The sequence below is a fragment of the Panicum virgatum genome, chromosome 4N (genome assembly GCF_016808335.1).
Source record: "Panicum virgatum strain AP13 chromosome 4N, P.virgatum_v5, whole genome shotgun sequence".
NCBI classification, from domain to species: Eukaryota; Viridiplantae; Streptophyta; class Magnoliopsida; order Poales; family Poaceae; genus Panicum; species Panicum virgatum.
Genome location: NC_053148.1, coordinates 36,512,360 through 36,532,189, shown reverse-complemented (window position 1 = coordinate 36,532,189; position 19,830 = coordinate 36,512,360).

Genomic DNA, 19,830 nt, shown 5'->3' with positions numbered 1-19,830 from the left:
CTTCAGATACTTCCCATTAAGAGCTTTAGAATACTCTTCCCCTTCGAGTGTCTCTAAAATATAGGCATTGCTAGGAACGTATCTGTTTATTCTGAATGGTCCTTCCCACATTGGCGACCATTTGCTGAATTTCAAACTCTTTGTTCCTATCGGCAGTATCAACTTCCAAACCAATTCCCCTTGCTCAAAGGTTTTGGTTTTTACCTTTTTATCATACCATCGGCTAATTCTGGCTTTATTTGCCCCAACATTTATAAGAGCCTTCAGCAGATGGCCATCCAAACACTGCAATTCCGAGTTCTTCATCGCAATCCCTCGTCCCTGCTGGTTCTAATCTAGAAGAAATACGCTTGAAGCAGGTAAACAACTATTCTTTCTGTTAGCCGATCCTATTACTCTTTTGTCTCCATCGGCCATCTTAGCTTTATCTTCTTTTCAGGCACAGGAGTCTGACAACAGCCTATTCTCCTTCTGTTGTCGGTCGAAACCCACCGGCGAGCAGCGACAGGCAACACGAAGAGCCGGGAGGTCACCGAGGCGCTGGCAGGCACTGTTCCCTCGTCGACGGCCCGCAATTCCGTCACACGCCCAGAGATTCCGAAGAATGTCGGGCGTGCCACCTGACCTATACCTGATCAGGAAGGTGCGAACGTGCTTGCAGCGATATGCCTGCATACACAAACACGTCGAAACGTAAGTCCGAGCCGTGGTCGGCTCCCTGGGATGACTCTTGCATCGGCTTTAAAGAGCCGATCGAGTCCCAGTGTCAGATTGGATCTGCATCTATCCGGATATTGGTAAATAAAGCAAATAAGTGTAAAGCTGCTTCAATTAAATCTAATTAATCTAATCCATGATGGTAAAAGCTTCACTGCTAGATCGGAACATCCTACGCGTGATTGGGTCTAATGAACGTAATAAATAACTAAACCATAACAAAAAACAGAGGCCTAAGAACTAGCAAGAGCCGATTCCCGGATCAATTCCCTGTTAAGACTAAGGCAAAGCATCTAACATGACACCGGATCATCCAATCCATTTACAGGGCCTAACCTAGCAGATATTACGCCAACTCTTAAGAATAAGAGCAAACTATAACAGATTAGATCTATTAGATGGACAAGAAGCAGGGTGTTGTCTCTGTGCAACTAATTCTACGCAGCAAGAATTAGCATAAGATTGAAACGTGAATGCACAGGAACAACATGATATTCGTAGATGATAAGCAACAAAGCGATCAGGGCAACATGATCTACTAAAAGCCATGCTACGAACATTAGGATAACTAGCATTACTCGCCATAAAAAACGCTTCAGTACGAGTAATACCAAGGTAAAAGCAAGAACAACGCTGCCCTGATCGCAAGAAGCGATCAGGGCAGCATGGCGCTTACTTGGATGAAACCCTAGAATTAGGGGGTGGCGATGTGCCGAGAGTTGTTGTTTGCGAGACCTGATGACGTTCTTCTCTTCATGAATAACATAGGGTACATATTTATAGTCCGGAGACTTGGGAAACAATCTAATTCAATCTTGTCCAGATCGGACTCTATCTCTAATCATAAACTAAATCAAAAGATACACGGCCCATGTGGCCTAAATGCTCACGCAGGAGCCGATTTACAAGCCTTGTTAAATCTTCTGCTCTAAGCCCAACTTGCTTTCGGCCCATAAAAATTTATGGCGATAACACATGCCCCCCCTGATTTTGGCAATGTTAATTCCAAAACCACTCCGTCGCTCCATCTTCCCGTTAATGCTCATTAAAACACACTGCAGCCACCAAGGAAGACGCAACATCTCTACAACTGGCTCCTCGTAGAATGTGAAACTGCCGATCCACCTTCCTTCATTTTGCTATTTAATCTCACCCCGAATCGGCTCTCTTCACAGCAAACTCATCTTCTTCCCAAGCCAAGTAGCACAGAAAAACCCCAATCCTCCAGCAACCAGTAGCCATGGCGATCGCTTCCTCCTCCTCTTCTCCTTCTTCTTCTTCCCTCTCTGCTTCTTCCATCGACTCTATCCCAGAGAGTCGGGAGCCAACGCCGGAGTGGAACCCGACAGCAGCGTACGAGGCGCAGGCTCCTCTGCACTGGGATGCAGAGGAGTTCGACTTCGGGACCGTCTCCGAAGAGGACGAGCCCGAGACCGAGGGAGAAGACCTCCAACTCCTATTCCAGGAGGAGTTGGAGAGCGACGAAGAAGACTCCTCGGAGGGAGCCGATTCTTCCTCGGAAGAGGAAATCGGCTCTTCCTCTAGCGATGAACCGATGGGCGGAAAGCCTTTCCAGTTCCTCGGGTCCTTCGAGGAGGACAGCGAGGAAGAGAGCAGCGGCGGCGGTCGGAGCAGCGACTTCGGGTCTGAAGGCGGCAGCAGCGCCTTCAGCAGCGACGACGACGATGACGACAGCAGAGATGAGCCGGCCCGGAGCCCCAATCGCCGTAGGTACTAGGTACCTACGAGCAGTAGCAGTAGTACTGTAGGAGTAGGATTGTAAAGCCGAAAGATTATTCCTTTGTCAAATCGGCTTTCCTCTGTAAAAAAAACCTTTCCTTTTAATGAAGTCAATTTCCTTCAATTCTACGTGTTTGATTTGTTTTCCAAAAAGCCGATGGCAACGCATCAGGCTTCTATAAATATCCAAGAACCGACGAAATTCAAACTAGAAGCAACCCGCACAAGAGTAGAGTATCACTTCCACCTTGAACTGAACTCGAAACAGACTCTCAAATCCGAGCGTAATTCGAAAACCCAGCTCTACAAATTCGAGCAAGAACTTCTCCAAGCATCCGGAATTCGAATCAGAGCCCACAGCAACCAAACCCTAAGTCAACAGATCTGAACCATGGCAGACTCTGCAGCTCAGACAACAAATTCTGCAATCGATGATGCGGCAATCTGCGGCCTGAAGGTAACATCCAGCCCAATCCTTTTAACTTTCTTCAGCTTATTAAGCTTTTGAACAAATTAAACTCTGAAACATGACACCATATGTAAATTTCTGAATCTCTGAACTTCAGGTGTCAGACATCCTTCTACCTCATCCTTCCAATCCAAAATCTTTCTGTCTTGGCCCATGAGCTTACGAAAATCCCACAGATTTAATCTCTTGTGAAACAAATAGGATTCCTTTTGTGAGTCAAAACATTGATTTGAACCTCTGGGCCGACTGCTTAAGAGCCTGGCCTAACCCTCCTGAGAGCTGGATTACATGGTACAGCAGAGTAGCAAAAGCTTATATGCCCTTATGGCAGGAATTGAACATAGCCGATGCACTTAGCTTATCATTATCTCCCCTTGACAAAGATGAAAATCTTCTGAAAACCATCGGCTATTTTTGGTCTGATGCCCTGAACTGCTTATTGTTTGGCCACAGTCCCATGACCCCTACTCTGCTAGATGTCACCATGGTCACTGGCCTAGACATTGGATCTCCTAATCCAGCTGCCCACAAAATGGCAGAAGTCCCCTTTAAACTTTCATCCAAGGCAAATTGCACAAACTGGGGCACTTACATGAACCAGCACATGAAAACAAGAGGTCCAGTGACTGAAAAGGAACACACAGCCTTTTTTAAATCTTTGGTTAGAACATTTCATCTTCTGTGGTCATTCTTTAGCTCCAACTAAGAATTATCTTCCCTTGGCCTATCATCTGGCCCATGGCAACTGCACTGGCCTAGGCAAACTTTTTCTTGGAGAAACCTACAGATATCTCCATCTAATGACATCTAACTTGCTTAACCAAAAGAAACTGAGAACTGGAGGCACTTGGTGGTTTATTCAGTTATGGGCACAACTGTACTTTCAGCACCAGATTCCAAACTTCCAAGGCCTGACCAAGAACTCTTTTCCCGATGAGAGTGGCAAACCAATTAGATGTACTAGTTATGGCCAAGCATTATTTAGTCTTCCTGGCAGTAAATTGAACCCGACAGATGCAGCAAAATGGTTCAGAATCTTCTACAAAGGTCTAGAGAATCCCCTTTATTTCCCATTCACTGAATCTGAATCCTTTGAGAACCCAACTGCCTTTAGACTAGATAGTTTTGCCGATGACGACAGCACTCGGCATCTATATTCCCTGATGATTCGACCTGGTTTCCTCCCTGTTCGCATGAGCACTTCCAATATAATTATCAAACCAGGGTATGAAACCTATCAGCCAGTCATAGCAGCTCGGCAATTTGGCTTAGGACAAGTGCCTCCCCACTTCCATATTAACCACTTGGTGGATAGTAGAGCCGATCTGCCTGATGGTCTCACCAGCTCAAGATGCCACAACATGTTTGACAACCTTCACATTCCAATACCAGTCGATCTGTTCTTCACTTCCTCATCAATTGACTTCTGCACCTGGTGGGGAATGTGGAAAACTCATGTTTTCAGAAAAGCTCTAGGTCCTCGACTGCAGCAAATTGATCCTGAATATGTAATCCCCGAGGAAGAGGTACTGAATCCGTGCACTTTATCCCTTCTAAGTCCACTATCCTTTTCTTTTGGCTAATCCTCACTCACTTTGCTCTTACAGCGACAAGATGGTCCAGCACCTGGGACCAGTAATGGGGAACCATTCCACTTTCTTCCAACTGCTCCTGATGTCCTCTTTTGCAAGGGATCACCATCAATGAAGAAAGTAATAATGGTTGTTCAGCCAGACTTACTCCAGTCGGCTTCCAAACGAAGACAAACTTCTGCAAGTGCTGCCCCCCGAATCCCAACTAAGAAAAGGAAGATGATCACGAGGCGAGTCATTAAGAAATCAGCACAAGCTTCCCCGAGTCCATCAGAGTCTAACACCAACCAGGTAACTTATTTTCCTGAAACCTCTTCTTTATTGCGTACATATGCACTCTGGTTGACTGTAATTTTATTTCCAGGATGCAACTGAAGACATCCTTGATACTAGTAGCCCAGTACAACACGAAATCATCGTTCATGAAGCTGACACTGGAGCAACTGAAACTTCCAATACTCTAACGGACGTGCATGACGAACAGGCTGACATAGTCGAAGCCCCTGTTGTCACCTCCAATCCAACCGGATCGGCTACACCTGAACCGATCATCACTTCTCGTTCAGAACAGGTAACCTTTATGAGGACCAATTCTGAACCAGCCGATAGCTTCATAAATGCACCTTGCTCTGACTTCAGATATGTCCACAGGGCTTTCCTTTGACCCGGCATCAATGGGTCTATCTGCCCCTGGAGCAAAAACACCATCTTTGCAGCAATCGACTAACTTGGCAAATCAGCTTCATCTCATCAAGGATCTACTATCTGCTCCGATAACTGCTCTGGTTGATGATTCCAGCAAGATAAAAGAAATTCTCGAGCAGATAGAATCCCAGCTTCTAGAATCACTTCGAGTCAAACTTTGGCCAGCCGGCCATCTTCCTTTCTTTCGGGTGGAGGTGAAGGCAGCACATCAGAGGATAGAACTACGTCATTCTCAAATCCCTCTGAAAGCCGACATCACTCAGAAGTGCAAACTACTCAATCAAAAGAAGGCAACTCTGGATGCTAAAGCCGATATCTCCGAGAGCACAAGACGACTCAACCTCTTGGAAAAGGAACTGATGGAACTTGAAGAAAAGGTCTGCAATACCCAAAGACTAATCCAAGAGGAGAAAGCTTCGATCGCAAACTCCAAGCAGGAAGCCCAAGAAATGACTGATAATACAGGCAGAGTTTGCAGAGATAAGCACCTTGAGTCGACAGATAATATCAGACGATGACAAGGACGATGAAGAAATAATTGCAAGAGTTGTTGCTGTACGTGCAGAAGCCATCCATGCCATAGGAAGATTCCTGAACTAGTAGAACTATTCAGAAAACATTTGAAGTTGCCTGTTAAACCTGAAACTTGTACTCATTTAAAACACCTTAAGTCGATGGTCACACATCGGCTATCTTGCTTCTCATATGTATTTTTACTAGCCAACTCAACGTGTTGGCCTTTCATTCATTTTTTTTTGCCGGCCAACTCAACGTGTTGGCCTACCTCTTTCTCTTTTCTTTTTTTTACTGGCCAACTCAATGTGTTGGCCTTTCTTTGTACAGCCAGATGGATCTAATCGGCTCTTGTTACTCGCTTTCCCACATGCTCCAGATGTATGCATTCCCAGGAAAAACCTGATCAATCTTGTACACCCGTGCCAAGTTGGAGACCACTTGCCATATTTTTTATCTTTAGTTCTCAATGGCAATACTGCCTCCCAAACCAAGTCTCCAACCTGGAAATTCTTTGGCTTGACCTTCTTGTTGTACGCACGAGCGACTTTAGCCTTGTTTTCCTTAATCTTCTCCAATGACCAAAGCCTTAGCTCTGTCAAGTCCTCCACATTGTCATTCATCAAGGCTGCATATTGTTCAGTTGTCAGATCGTTCTAGAACTCGACACGCCTTGATCCAGCCGTGATTTCCCATGGCAACATAGCATCTTGGCCGTAGACTAAATGGTACGGCGATGTCTTGGTGGACCCGTGACATGAAATACGATACGCCCACAAAGCTTCTGACAACACCTCATGCCAGCGCCTAGGATATTCATCAATCTTTCTCTTTATGAGCTTGATGAGGCTCTGGTTGGATGCTTTAGCCTGTCCATTAGCTTGAGCATAGTATGGAGATGATCTGATCAGCTTAATTTTCATGTTATCGGCGAACTTCCTGAATTCCTCTGATATAAAGACCGATCCTCCATCGGTTGTAATAGTTTGAGGAATCCCAAATCTGTGAATGATGTGCTATTTGACAAAACTGATCACATCTTTTGACACTACTGACCTCATGGGCACTGCCTCTACCCACTTTGTGAAATAATCTGTAGCAGCTAAGATCCACTAGTGACCTTTGCTAGATGGTGGATTAATCTGGCCAATCATATCCATGGCCCAACCCCTGAACGGCCATGGCTTAATAATAGGATTCATTACTGAAGCCGGCACCATCTGAATCTTGCCGAATCTCTGACATGCCTGACACCCCTTGTAATATTTAAAACAATCCTCGAGCATAGTGGGCCAGTAATAACCCGATCGCCTAATCAGCCACTTCATCTTATGAGCCGATTGATGAGTACCACAGGTTCCCTCGTGAACCTCATGCAAGAGCCGATTTGACTCTGAAGGTCCCAAACATTTAAGCAGTAGTCCTTCCAAGGTCCTGTAGAACATAACATCCCCTATCAGAACATACTTCACAGCCTTGAGTCTTATCCTCCTGGGTGCCCCCCCGAGCCGAATCCTTCAAGTAATTGAAGATATCGGCTCTCCAGTCTCCGGGTTCTAGAAACTGAACCTCTACATCGACCCCATCGGTCGTTTCCTTGTACCCAGAAGCCATCTGTGCCAAATTATTGGCTTCATTGTTCAGAGTCCTGCGTATCCAGTGGAAATTGATGTACCTGAATTGTGACATCAACTCACGGCACTGCATCCATATCGGAAAAAGAGCCTCGCTCTCACATCTATATTCCTCCATGATCTGAGAAATCACCAGCTTCGAATCTCCAAATATTTCCACCGCTTCTGCACCAGCTTCGAGGAGCAGTTCCATCCCTTTGCGAACGGCTTCATATTCCACCAAATTATTAGTGCATGGGGCAGTCATCCTGATGGAAAAGGAGTAAGTCACCCCTCGAGGCGAAACCAACATAATTCCCACACCGCACCCATCATCACAAGCCGATCCATCAAAAACATAGCCCAAGCACGAATAAATAATGCAGCAATATCAGTGCTGATCCTGTCTGCAACAAGATCCGCCAGTGCCTGTCCTTTCACTGTTTTTGCAGGCTGATAACGAATATCGAACTCTGACAATGCAAACATCCATTTACCAAGCCGGCCTTTCAGGACAGGAGCCGACAGCATGTGTTTTATGACATCCGATTTGCATATGACAATTGTTTCCGCCGAGAGCAAAATATGACGAAGTTTTGTACATGTAAAGAATAAGCAAAGGCAAAGCTTCTCGATTTCAGGATACCTGGTCTCGGAGTCTAACATGCACCTGCTGAGGTAGAAAACCACCCTCTCCTGGCCGTCGTGCTTCTGGATTAATACCGAAGCAATGGAAGTGTCACCCACGGATAGGTACACATAGAACGGCCTATCTTGCTGAGGAGGAACCAACACTGGAGGATTTGATAAATATTCTTTGATCTCATCGAAAGCTTGCTGCTGTTCTGCCCCCCAGCGAAACTCATCATCGGATTTGATCTTCACTAAACCCATGAACGGTTCGATGCGCCCAGACAGATTAGAAATAAATCGTCTGACAAAGTTAATCTTACCAATGAGCTTCTGCAACTCCTTCTTCGTAGTAGGTGGCTTCATCGTCTTCACAGCTTCTTGACTTTTCAGGTCGATCTCGATTCCCCGTTCATGCACCAGGAATCCCAAAAATTGACCGGCTGATACGCCAAAAGCGCACTTCTTTGGGTTCATTTTGAGCCCAAATTTTCGAGTTCTCTCCAAGACTTGACGCAGATCTTCTAGATGTCCCCCAGCTGATTTGGACTTGACTACAACATCATCAATATAAATTTCTACCAGTTTGCCGATGAGATCATGAAAAATGTAATTCATGGCACGCTGGTACATTGCACCGGCATTTTTCAACCCAAAGGTCATAACCAAGTACTCGAACAAGCCGACCGCGCCTGGTACTCTGAATGCGGTCTTGCTTATGTCTTCTAGGGCCATGAAGATCTAGTTGTAGCCGGCATTACCATCCATAAAACTCATCATTTTGTGGCCCGCAGCTGCGTTGATCAATGTCTCTGCAACAAGCATCGGGTATTCGTCCTTTGGTGTCACTCTGTTGAGATCTCTAAAATCGACGCAGACATGCCATCGGCCATCCTTCTTTTGTACCGGTACCACGCTAGAGATCCATTCTGCATACCGGCACGGCCTGATGAACCCAGCATGCAACATTTTCTCCACCTCTTTCTTGACTTCTTCTAGCACTTCGGCCTTCATCTGACGTGCTCGTTGCTGAAACGGCCGAAACCCTTTCTTGAGCGGGACCCGATGCTCGACGATGCTTCTGTCTAGACCGGGCATCTCAGTGTAGTCCCATACGAAACAATCCCGGTACTCTTTCAGCAGAGCAATCATCTCCTCACGCAAGACTGGATCCAACTTTTTGTTGATAAATGTCGGCCGTGGCTTATCCCCAGGACCGATGTCAACCTCTTCCAAATCATCAGCTGACGTGAACCCGTATCCCAGCTTGCCGTCATCTGAAAAACTAGCTGTGAACGCAGGCGAGTCTTCGTTATCCACAAGATCAGCGGCAAACACAGGGAGATGACAAGAAAAATTATTTGGCCAACCGCATGGGCTGGCCGTTTCTATACTTCCATTATCATTCGAAACCAAATAGTCAATGAGTAGCCAACCGCCGGAGCAGGCCATTGTATGTACATGATGTAACAATTCCGACCCCAAATAGGATTTTTCTATTTTTTGGGGCCGGTCGCTGGGACCGGCCTCTCTAACTCTATTACACCCCGTAGCATGCCAGGACGTGTTTACTCTGTGAGGCCAGTGGATAAGACCAGCCTCAGTCCATTTTTTGTCGCCTCGATCCGATCACAGTCTTCCAGTGAAATTCCTGAGATCGGCTCTTGTCCTTCTGCGTCCCAGGCGTTCATATCTGCGAGCGAGACCTCGCTGGAATCGTCTGCAGGGACCACTTCTACTTCATCACCATCCCATTGGACCAGATACTGATGCATTGTGGAAGGGATACAACAGTTGGTGTGAATCCAATCTCTCCCAAGCAACACCGTGCATGTACCCTTGCTGTTGACGATGAAGAATGAAGTCGGGATCGTCTTGCGGCCCACTGTGAACTCCACGTTAAGAACCCCCATTGCCTCTGATGGTTGCCCGTTGAAGTCATTTAGCGTCACGTTGGTCTTGATGAGGTCGGCAGAAGAACGCCCAACCGGCGCAGCACTGAAAATGGCATCAGGTTGACTGCAGCACCGTTGTCAACCAACATCCTATTAACGGGTTTACCGTTGATGAAGCCCTTGAGATACAACCCCTTCAAATGTTTGTAGTTTTTTCCTTTGGCTTCTCAAAGATGATCGGCTGGGGGCCAAGATCCAACTGTGCAATAGGCAAATCCTCCGGTTGGGGTGCCCGGAACTCTGATGGGAGCACGAACACCATGTTCACATCAGCCGATGGCTTCTCATCGGCTTTTGCCTGCTTGGGGCGCCACTCTTTTCTTGGAGGGCGCCTTTCCACCCTTCGGGGATGCTTGACCTGTTCCGCGAGATCCGGACGTGCCTTCCTCAGCACGTCAAGGTATCTTGCTTTTGTCTCTTCTAGATTACGCAAGCGCTGCACTCTGCGCTTATGCGAGCGATTAAGCCCGTCAGGACACCACCGTGGGCGACGGTACCTGTCTTCTTCTTCTGGCTCGAAATCACCCTTGGTCGGCCGCTCAACATGTTCGTCGTGACGCACTTTGGGACCCAAGCGCCGGAACACTGATGTCTCGCCTGACTGGCGTGTCCGGTGCCTGCACTCTAGACAATCATCTATAGTGGGCAATCGGCTCATGCCGGAATTCCAGCAGTACCTGAAGAACGGGCAATGCCAGTGGTCCCGTATATCCTGGCGCCTTCCCAGCGTCCTCCCTGTGCCGTACTCGTACTCCTCTTCTTCCGATTGATATCGGCGACGCAGCTTGTGCTGAAACTAATATTTTTCCATTAGCCGATCCGAAGCTAGAAGCTGATTACGGATGTGACGCACTTGCTCTTCAGTAATATGCTGTCGCCCTGGCTTATTTTGATCCTGGGGCCGCTTGCCAAAAACGGCCTCTCCTTTGCTCGTCGCGACGGCATACAGGCCCCACCATGTTGATCTGGAATGAAAAATTCTAGCTCGTAGGAGTGAAGTCTGACAACTCTACCACATTGGCTTGTGGGAAGGGCTTCGTGTCGACCTTCATCGTATGTTGAGCCAGGATTAATCGGCCTTGCTCGATAGCCGATTGAATCTGACGACGCAGCTCCTTGCATTCACCCGTGGCATGAGTGAACGAATGATGCCATTTACAGTATAGCCTCCCCTATAGCTCTTGTGCAGTTGGTAGCTTGTGATTCTCTGGGAGCTTCAGCTATTTTTCTTTGAGCAGCAGATCAAATATCTGCTCTGCTTTGGCTATGTCGAAGTCGAAGACCTTCACTAGCCCATGCTGTTTGATCCATTTGCACGGGACAGGGTTTGCCCCTCGAGTCCACTCTACCACGGCCACTTCTTGTTCCTCGCCGGAGTCATCAGATTCATCCGCTTGGGCCATGTTCACATGGCGCTTGAACTTGTCCTGGTACAGCTCAGGATGGTAAAGCTCATACGCGGTAAGCTTCTGCACTAGGTGCGCCAGAGATGCGAACTCCAACTGGAAAGCCATATCCTTGATTGGCTTAGCGAGTCCCAGAACTGCCAGATCGACTGCCTCCTTCTCCGTAATGTGTGATGAGTAACATCGATTCTTGACCTCTTTGAAGCACTGTATGTATTCCGACACAGTCTCTCCTCGCTTCTGCCTGACTTGGGCGAGGTCGGCAATCCCAGCTTCAGCAGCCTCTGAGTGATCCTGGGTATGGAACTGATCTTCCAGCTGCCTCCAAGTTTGAATCGAGTCTGGAGCCAATGACGCGTACCATCCAAAAGCTGGGCCTGTAAGAGATTGGCCGAAAAAACGGACCCTCAGCGGATCCGATACTGAGATCATCCCGTTGAACTTGGTGAACTCAGGGAGCCGATACTTTGGTGGCAATGGGATCAAGTCCTAGTCACTTGGATACGGCTTGGAATAGCCGATCGCTTTTCTCTTGGGTAGGATGCCAAACTGGTCTCTCAGTATTGCACTGACCTACTCCACACTAAGAACTCCTAGGGCCGATGGCTCAGCACTCGGCCCGGTAGTGTACTTTGCCAGCCACGCTTGTTTCTCCGCGTCTGCTCCAGAAGCTCCTGGGTTTACCAACTGCATCAAGCGTGTTGGATTGACGCTGTTAGGGATGTATGCGCACGTGTAGCCGTACGAGATCTCCTTGGGTGGCTCGGTCAAGAACTGGCCTTCTCCAGGATCACCGCCAATCTTGTGAATGACATATATCGGCGAATTCTGTTGTCCTGCTGCCGCGAGCCAGTAGGACACTGGCGGCCTAGATTGCAGTGCAGCTTCCCCCTTGTGGCTCCCCATGACTGGACCCGACGGGGAGTACTAGTTCTTGATCACCTCCTAGACAACGCGATGTGCCACGCGCTCAAGTTCGTTCACCAGCCTTTCTGAGTGCCGATGAAGCGTATGAGCCACCATATAGTTCATCTCCTGGCGTAGGGCTCTGGTGCGCTCCTCTGATGGCACGGACAGATCAACATTGTCGAGAGCGCCTTCTGGTGAGAACCCCTTCCACCTGATGCCATGGTTGCGGGTCCTCTCGAAGGAGCCGATGAGCTCGGCTTCAAACTGAGCTTTGACCTCATCATATTTTAGCTTGTGTTCTGGAGTTAGCTCTTCATACGTGACAGGTTTGGTGACCGGCAGAACCGGTACTTGCTCCTGTGCTCCTGTCATCTCTGCGGTGGGCATTATTGATGAAGGTCCCACCGGGCGTGCCAGAATGTGTTGTCGGTCGAAACCCACCGGCGAGCAGCGACAGGCAACACGAAGAGCCGGGAGGTCGCCGGGGCGCTAGCAGGCACTGCTCCCTCGTCGACGGCCCGCAATTCCGTCACGCGCCCGGAGATTCCGGATAATGTCGGGCGTGCCACCTGACCTATACCCGATCAGGAAGGTGCGAACGTGCTTGCAGCGATTTGCCTGCATACACAAACATGTGGAAACGTAAGTCCGAGCCGTGGTCGGCTCCCTGGGACGACTCTTGCATCGGCTTTAAAGAGCCGATCGAGTCCTAGTGTCAGATTGGATCTGCATCTATCCGGATATTGATAAATAAAGCAAATAAGTGTAAAGCTGCTTCAATTAAATCTAATTAATCTAATCCATGACGGTAAAAGCTTCACTGCTAGATCGGAACATCCTACGCGTGATTGGGCCTAATGAACGTAATAAATAACTAAACCATAACAAAAAACAGAGGCCTAAGAACTAGCAAGAGCCGATTCCCGGAACAATTCCCTGTTAAGACTAAGGCAAAGCATCTAACACGACACCGGATCATCCAATCCGTTTGCAGGGCCTAACCTAGCAGATATTATGCCAACTCTTAAGAATAAGAGCAAACTATAACAGATTAGATCTATTAGATGGACAAGAAGCAGGGTGTTGTCTCTGTGCAACTAATTCTACGCAGCAAGAATTAGCATAAGATTGAAACGTGAATGCATAGGAACAACATGATATTCGTAGATGATAAGCAACAAAGCTCGATAAATCTACTAAAAGCCATGCTACGAACATCAGGATAACTAGCATTACTCGCCATCAAAAATGCTTCAGTACGAGTAATACCAAGGTAAAAGCAAGAACAACGCTACCCTGATCGCAAGAAGCGATCAGGGCAGCATGGTGCTTACTTGAATGAAACCCTAGAATTAGGGGGTGGCGATGCGCCGAGAGTTGTTGTTTGTGAGACGTGATGACGTTCTTCTCTTCATGAATAACATAGGGTACATATTTATAGTCCGAAGACTTGGGAAACAATCTAATTCTATCTTGTCCCGATCGGACTCTATCTCTAATCTTGAACTAAATCTAAAGATACACGGCCCATGTGGCCTAAATGCTCACGCAGGAGCCGATTTACAAGCCTTCTTAAATCTTCTGCTCTAAGCCAACTTGCTTTCGGCCCATAAATTGTTAATTTATGGTGATAACACCTTCCAAATCGGAGCTACTTCTAAGGAAGAGGGAGAAGAAACATCATCGGCCAATCCCATTGTACTGTCGGATGAAACCAAGGCCAAACTCCAAGAATCCCTTCAGTTTCTGAATCAAGACATCGGCCAACTAATCAAGAATGCACAGCCGATCCGAGCCATCTTGGAAGAACTGGAGGGTAAGCTTCCAGAACCGATCGAAGAGGTGTTAATTCCTGCAGCCATTATCGAGAGTCATCGTGCAGAATTCAACAAGGCCCAGAAACAACTCGCCGATCGTCTTCAGCAGGAAAAAATCATCAAACAAAGGGATAACCTCAAAGCTTTAGTAGAATCGGCCATCAGTGAGATCAAATCTCTGAATGATACCCAAGCCAGCATTCTGAGAAATAAGGTAGCATTGGAAGCTGAACGGAATCGTCTTCTGCAAGAGCTTAACCGGCTAAACCAAGCAATAGACATCGCAAATCACGATCTATCTCAGATTCCATCGGCAATTGCCAAACTCGAGGAGGATAAGCAAAAGTATGCTCGTCAAGCCTATCAACTTCACAAGAGTTTACGGCCGATTTTTGGCTCATCAGTAGACAGCAACCAAGTAATTGAAAACATTGACCAAATTCGCCTGCGTGCGATGAAAGTAATCCAGGAAGCTTTAGGATTACTGTAAGAACACCTCATGTAATGTAACCTCTAGAATTAGTAGACAACTTGATCTTAATCCATAAATTTGGCTTTATGATTTATTGCTCTAAGGGCGACTCATATCGCGTCGGCCATATTACAACCGATGCATCCATCTTGCGAATCAGCTTTCATATATTTTTTGCACTAAAGGCAATACTTCCTAGTATTGGCTATAACTTACAAAATCCGGCTGATACTACAATCGGCCATACCCCTCTTTGATCAAGACTCTTCCGAAGAATCTCCTGACTTTTCTAATGTAACTTCTTAATTAGTCATCCGAAAGAAATCCTTTTCCCATGCTTGACCAGAAAGACAATTCATCCGATCATAACTCACTATATGGGCCTCAGCCGATGCCACACTAAATGACGAATCGGCTGACACTATTTCAACAGTATCGTCAACCCACTGAATCAAATATTAATGCATAGTAGATGGAATGCAACAATTGGCATGTATCCAATCCCGACCCAGCAGCAAACTATACGAACCTTTGCCATTAATAACGAAGAAAGTAGTGGGAAGGGTCTTACCGCCAATTGTGAGATCAACACATAATGCCCCTAAAGCGGGAGATATGACTCCTTTGAAATCCTTAAGCATCATATCAGTTTTCGTCAGATCATCTTGATTCTTCCCAAGCTTGCATAGCATAACATAGGGCATTATATTCACGGCTGCACCTCCATCAACCAACATCTTTGTAACAGGCTTGCCATCAACGAATCCCTTCATGAACAGTGCCTTAAGATGCTGCCTCTTATCATCTTCTGGCTTCTCAAATGTTGCTGGCAATGGTTCCAAATTTAACTATGCCATGGCTTCCTCTAATTCTGGTTCATGATCTTCATCATCTGGTGCCATAAACTCTTTTGGCATTATGAAAACCATATTAATTGGTGCAGCCGATGATCCAGAATCTTGATCACCATCAGCCCTGGGCTTAGCACGCCAAACTTGTGACCTGATCCCTTTCTTGCGCAGAATATGTTCTTGTTCTTCCTCAATGATCTCCAGCTGGCGTAACCTCTGAACACGTCGCTTCTGAGATCTGGTCAAACCCCCTGGGCACCATTGAGATTGATCCGTGCGATCAGGTTCACGTTCTGGATCTCTTCGCATCAGCTGATCATCTTGTACTCTGTCATCGGCCATCTGTTCTAGCCAATCGTGTACAAGCACTCTTCTCCCTACAGGATCACGTAGCATTGTCCTGCCCCCCCCGCCCTAGTCGATCATGCACTGATATTCTTTTTCCTAGCCGATCATGCACAGGAGTATGTTCATGCCGATAAGGCTCATGACGCGACCTTTCATATGATCGGCTGCCTTGACCATTGCACTCGGGACAATCGTATGCCGATGGCAATGTCAACCCTTCTTCCCAGCAGTAGACAAAAAACGGATACCTCCAATGATCTTGTTCGCTTTGTTCCTCTTCTTCTCTACGCTGTCACCTTTCACGATCACGCTGAAACTTGTTCAACAGCATTTGAGACGTTACACGTCTACGTGGTGCCGATGATCGTTCAGCATCCCTCATCGGACCCTTTCCTTTGACCTCATCGGCCGTTATCTGCGCTTTAGGATCAACAGCTCCAGATTTCTTGGCCGATGATGACGTCAGATTTTTAGCTTGAGAAGAACCTTCATCTCTAGCCACATCAATCATGTTTGTGGCGAAAGGATGTCCGTCGATCTTCATCGTCTTCTTGGGAGTCTCGAATTTCAACCTCCCTTGTTCGAAAGCCATCTGAATCTGCTGTCGGAAGACCTTGCACTCATTTGTATCATGTGATGTGGCGTTGTGCCACTTGCAGTATTTTATATTCATGAGCTCATCCTCCGATGGAATCTTGTGATATGGCTTCAACTTGATCAAACCTTCCGACAATAATAAGTCAAAGATCTTGTCGGCTTTGGTGATGTCGAACCCATACGACTCAGGCTCTTTCTTTCCAAACGGACACATCACCGGCTTTTTACTGTTCTATATCCACTCAGCCGATGCGACCGTTTCTTGCTCCTCTTCAGACTCATCATTAGCAGAATACGCCACATAGTTGACCTTCTTCTGAAAAGGCTTCTTGGACTCATAGGATTGAGTCTCTCCTGTCATCCGACTTGCGATCTGGCTAATACTTTCAAACTCCTGTGATGCATATTTATCTTTAATGTGTGGCAAGATTCCATTAAATGCTGCATCGGCCAACTGTTGATCGGACAGAACCAAACTGTAACATCGGTTCTTGACATCTCTGAACCTCTGGATAAAAGCAGCAACCGATTCATCATTTCTTTGTCTCAAGCCGGTCAAATCGGTCAACTTTAACTCAATAATCCCAGAGAAGAAGAAATGATGAAATTGTCTCTCTAGATCGGCCCAAGATAATATGGAGTTTGCTGGCAAAGTAGTGAACCAAGTAAAGGCCGATCCAGACAAAGACAAGGAGAACAAATGGACTTTGAGTGCATCTTGGTTGCCCGCTTCTCCCAACTGTAGAAGGAACCTATTAACATATTCCATCGTAGAAACTTCTCCCTGCCCTGAGAACTTTGTGAAGTCAGGCATCTTGTACTTGTGTGGGAGAGGAATCTGATCATAAGCCGGAGGATAGGGAGTCTTGTACATAACGGACTGTTGTTTTGGCCTCAAACCAAACTACTCCCTCATCACTTCAGCTATTTTCGTACTCCAGTCAATTTGCGGCTAAATTATTGGCAATTGCTGAGGGGAAATCGTACTCGCTGCACTAGTCATTATCGCAAGTTGTTGAGCTACATGGTTCATCGGCTGTCCAGCCGATTGCATCTGTCATGCTTGCTGGGACATCTGATTAGGTATCTGCTGAGTCATCGTCGGCTGTGTAGCTGATGGGTTAGCCGATTGTTGACCAGTGATATCCATGTATGGCACATTGACATACCGTATCTGTCCAGTTGCTTGATCGTGGAATACCCAGTTAATTCCCTTCTGATGTGGAGATTGCGACAATAACACTTCTGAAGGAGACTGGGGTTGGAGCAGGATAGCAAGACGTTGTTGTGGGGTCATCGGCGGTGGCGCCGATGTATTAGCTTGTTTCATCTGTTGTGGACTCCATGCGCCTTGTGCATTCGGCTGTGTTGCCAATGCATTCTGCTGTGCACCCATCGGCTGAACAGCCGATGGATCAGGCTGAGAGGCTATCGCCTGAGAAGCCGATGCATTAAACTGCATCTTGGGTGGCGTAGAAAAGAAATCCGGATGCATACCATACCCAGTAACAAGATCCCATCCTTTAGGAAATACAGACGCAGATCCAACTTGCACAATTGTAGCAATCGGCGGTGTGGTTGAATAGATAGGATCTGCTGTACCCGCCGATGCTGTAGTAGTCATCTGAGGTGGATTTTGATTGTTGCTTGTTCCTGCCTGGCTATCTTGAGCCGACAGGGCTGCTGCCATAGACACCTCCAAGGGAGTATATTGCATCTGATCTGGTTGTATATAGCAAGGACCCATGCACCCTAGTAATGTGCCTTCTGCAAAAGTCTTGACCACTGCATTGTGCACCGTGTTGCCTATGACTATTGCACTCTTGATGAAGGCTTGTGCCACAGATTGGCCAACTGCGTCTATCATCTTGCTTTCCCGTTGATCCTCTGTCAATGACTGGAAGGATGGAAGATTAAACTTCTTGATCACCTCACCAGATCTGTTGATGTTGTACGACTTGAGGCATTCACGCTTGAATTTCTCCACCAGATCTTCAAATTCCTTATTTTGTTCTTCGTTGAGCTTGTCTTCAAGAACAGGAATCTGGTTTTCTTTGCTAACTACAGATTTATCTGTGAGTTCCACCATGTTGAATCTTTCGTGTCCCACCAGGCGTGCCAAAAGATGTGTTGACGCAAAAATCAATACACTTGAATCCGAGGGCAAGTGTTCGCCGAGTCACGGAAAAGTCAACCAAGCGTGCCAGTCAATTTGTCCTGTAATTGACAAGGGAGAAAACAAAATCAAATTCGAGAGCGTATCGGCTGGGATTCCGAATATCTCTCAGGTGGGCGAATCGGCAAGCTTTGCCGATACTATAGACGACAAAAATATATTAAATGCAAGCGCGTAGTGGACGAGCGTATCGGCAGGATCAGCCGATACACTAGGTGACAAAACCGGCTTTTTAAGGCAGCCAATTGCGTATATATGGCAAGATCTAAGCTACGAATGTGTAACTTAGATGATGCGAAGCTAAAAACATATCTAAACCGGCTCTTGAGATAACAAAAGTGTCACTCCAAAACCTAAAGCCGATCTAGTATGTTTTTAGATGTGACAATGGTCAAAAAGCATAGGGAAAACCTACAAATCTAGCCGATATCGATAATTGGTGAATAAATCTAGACGAGACGATAGCGATGTGCCCGGAAGTCAAAGCCTAGATAAACTCGATAACTTTTGAATAGATTTGAACGAAGCCACAGCGATGCGCCCAGTAGCTAAAGCTCAAATATACTCGGTAAAACGAAAACTCACCAGCAAATCAAGTCGCTCGAATGTGAGGCGTCCTTGATCAACTTGATAGAACTCATCGAAAAAAAGAAAACAAAAGGCGAAGTCGCCGAAAAAGTGCAAAGGAATTGTAAAGTTTGTTGTATTGGATGTGTATCAAGTTTTTCCGGTCCCTTCCAACTAATATATATGGCCTAGCACTATTAAGTCCTAGTCGATTACGGCAAACATTACTTGACTAAAAAGAAAAGACGTTCTAAAAGATAAACTACTTTAAATACTACAACCGAATCATCAAGATTCTTGCAGAGCCCGGATCCTCTCCTCCTTCCTTGACTTCAATTATCCATCGGCCGAGTACCAAAGTGGACTAATCAGTATCTTTGTAGAATATTCTCCTGGTCCATTAGACGGACTCCCATCGGCCGATCCTAACTCTGTGCATCTTTTTGTTTCTTTTGAATCGGCCACCTTTCCTTCACCGAAATCACCTTCCTTGACATGTGTCAAAAAACGGTGTCAACAGTTAGCCACATGCTTAGAGCTGCAGGTGCTAGGAAATTAGGGATATTGGGGAGAATGACCCGCACTGTAGAACATCCAGTCCCGTTCCATCTTTGCATGAACTCCTACACAGTACCCGAACATCGGGGAGTACGCTAACCGAGAAGCAGCTTCCCGGCGGATCGACAGGGCTGTCACCACCTGCGGTCTACCCCAGTCACACCGTGGAGCACCGTCATATCCAAAGGATCCTGC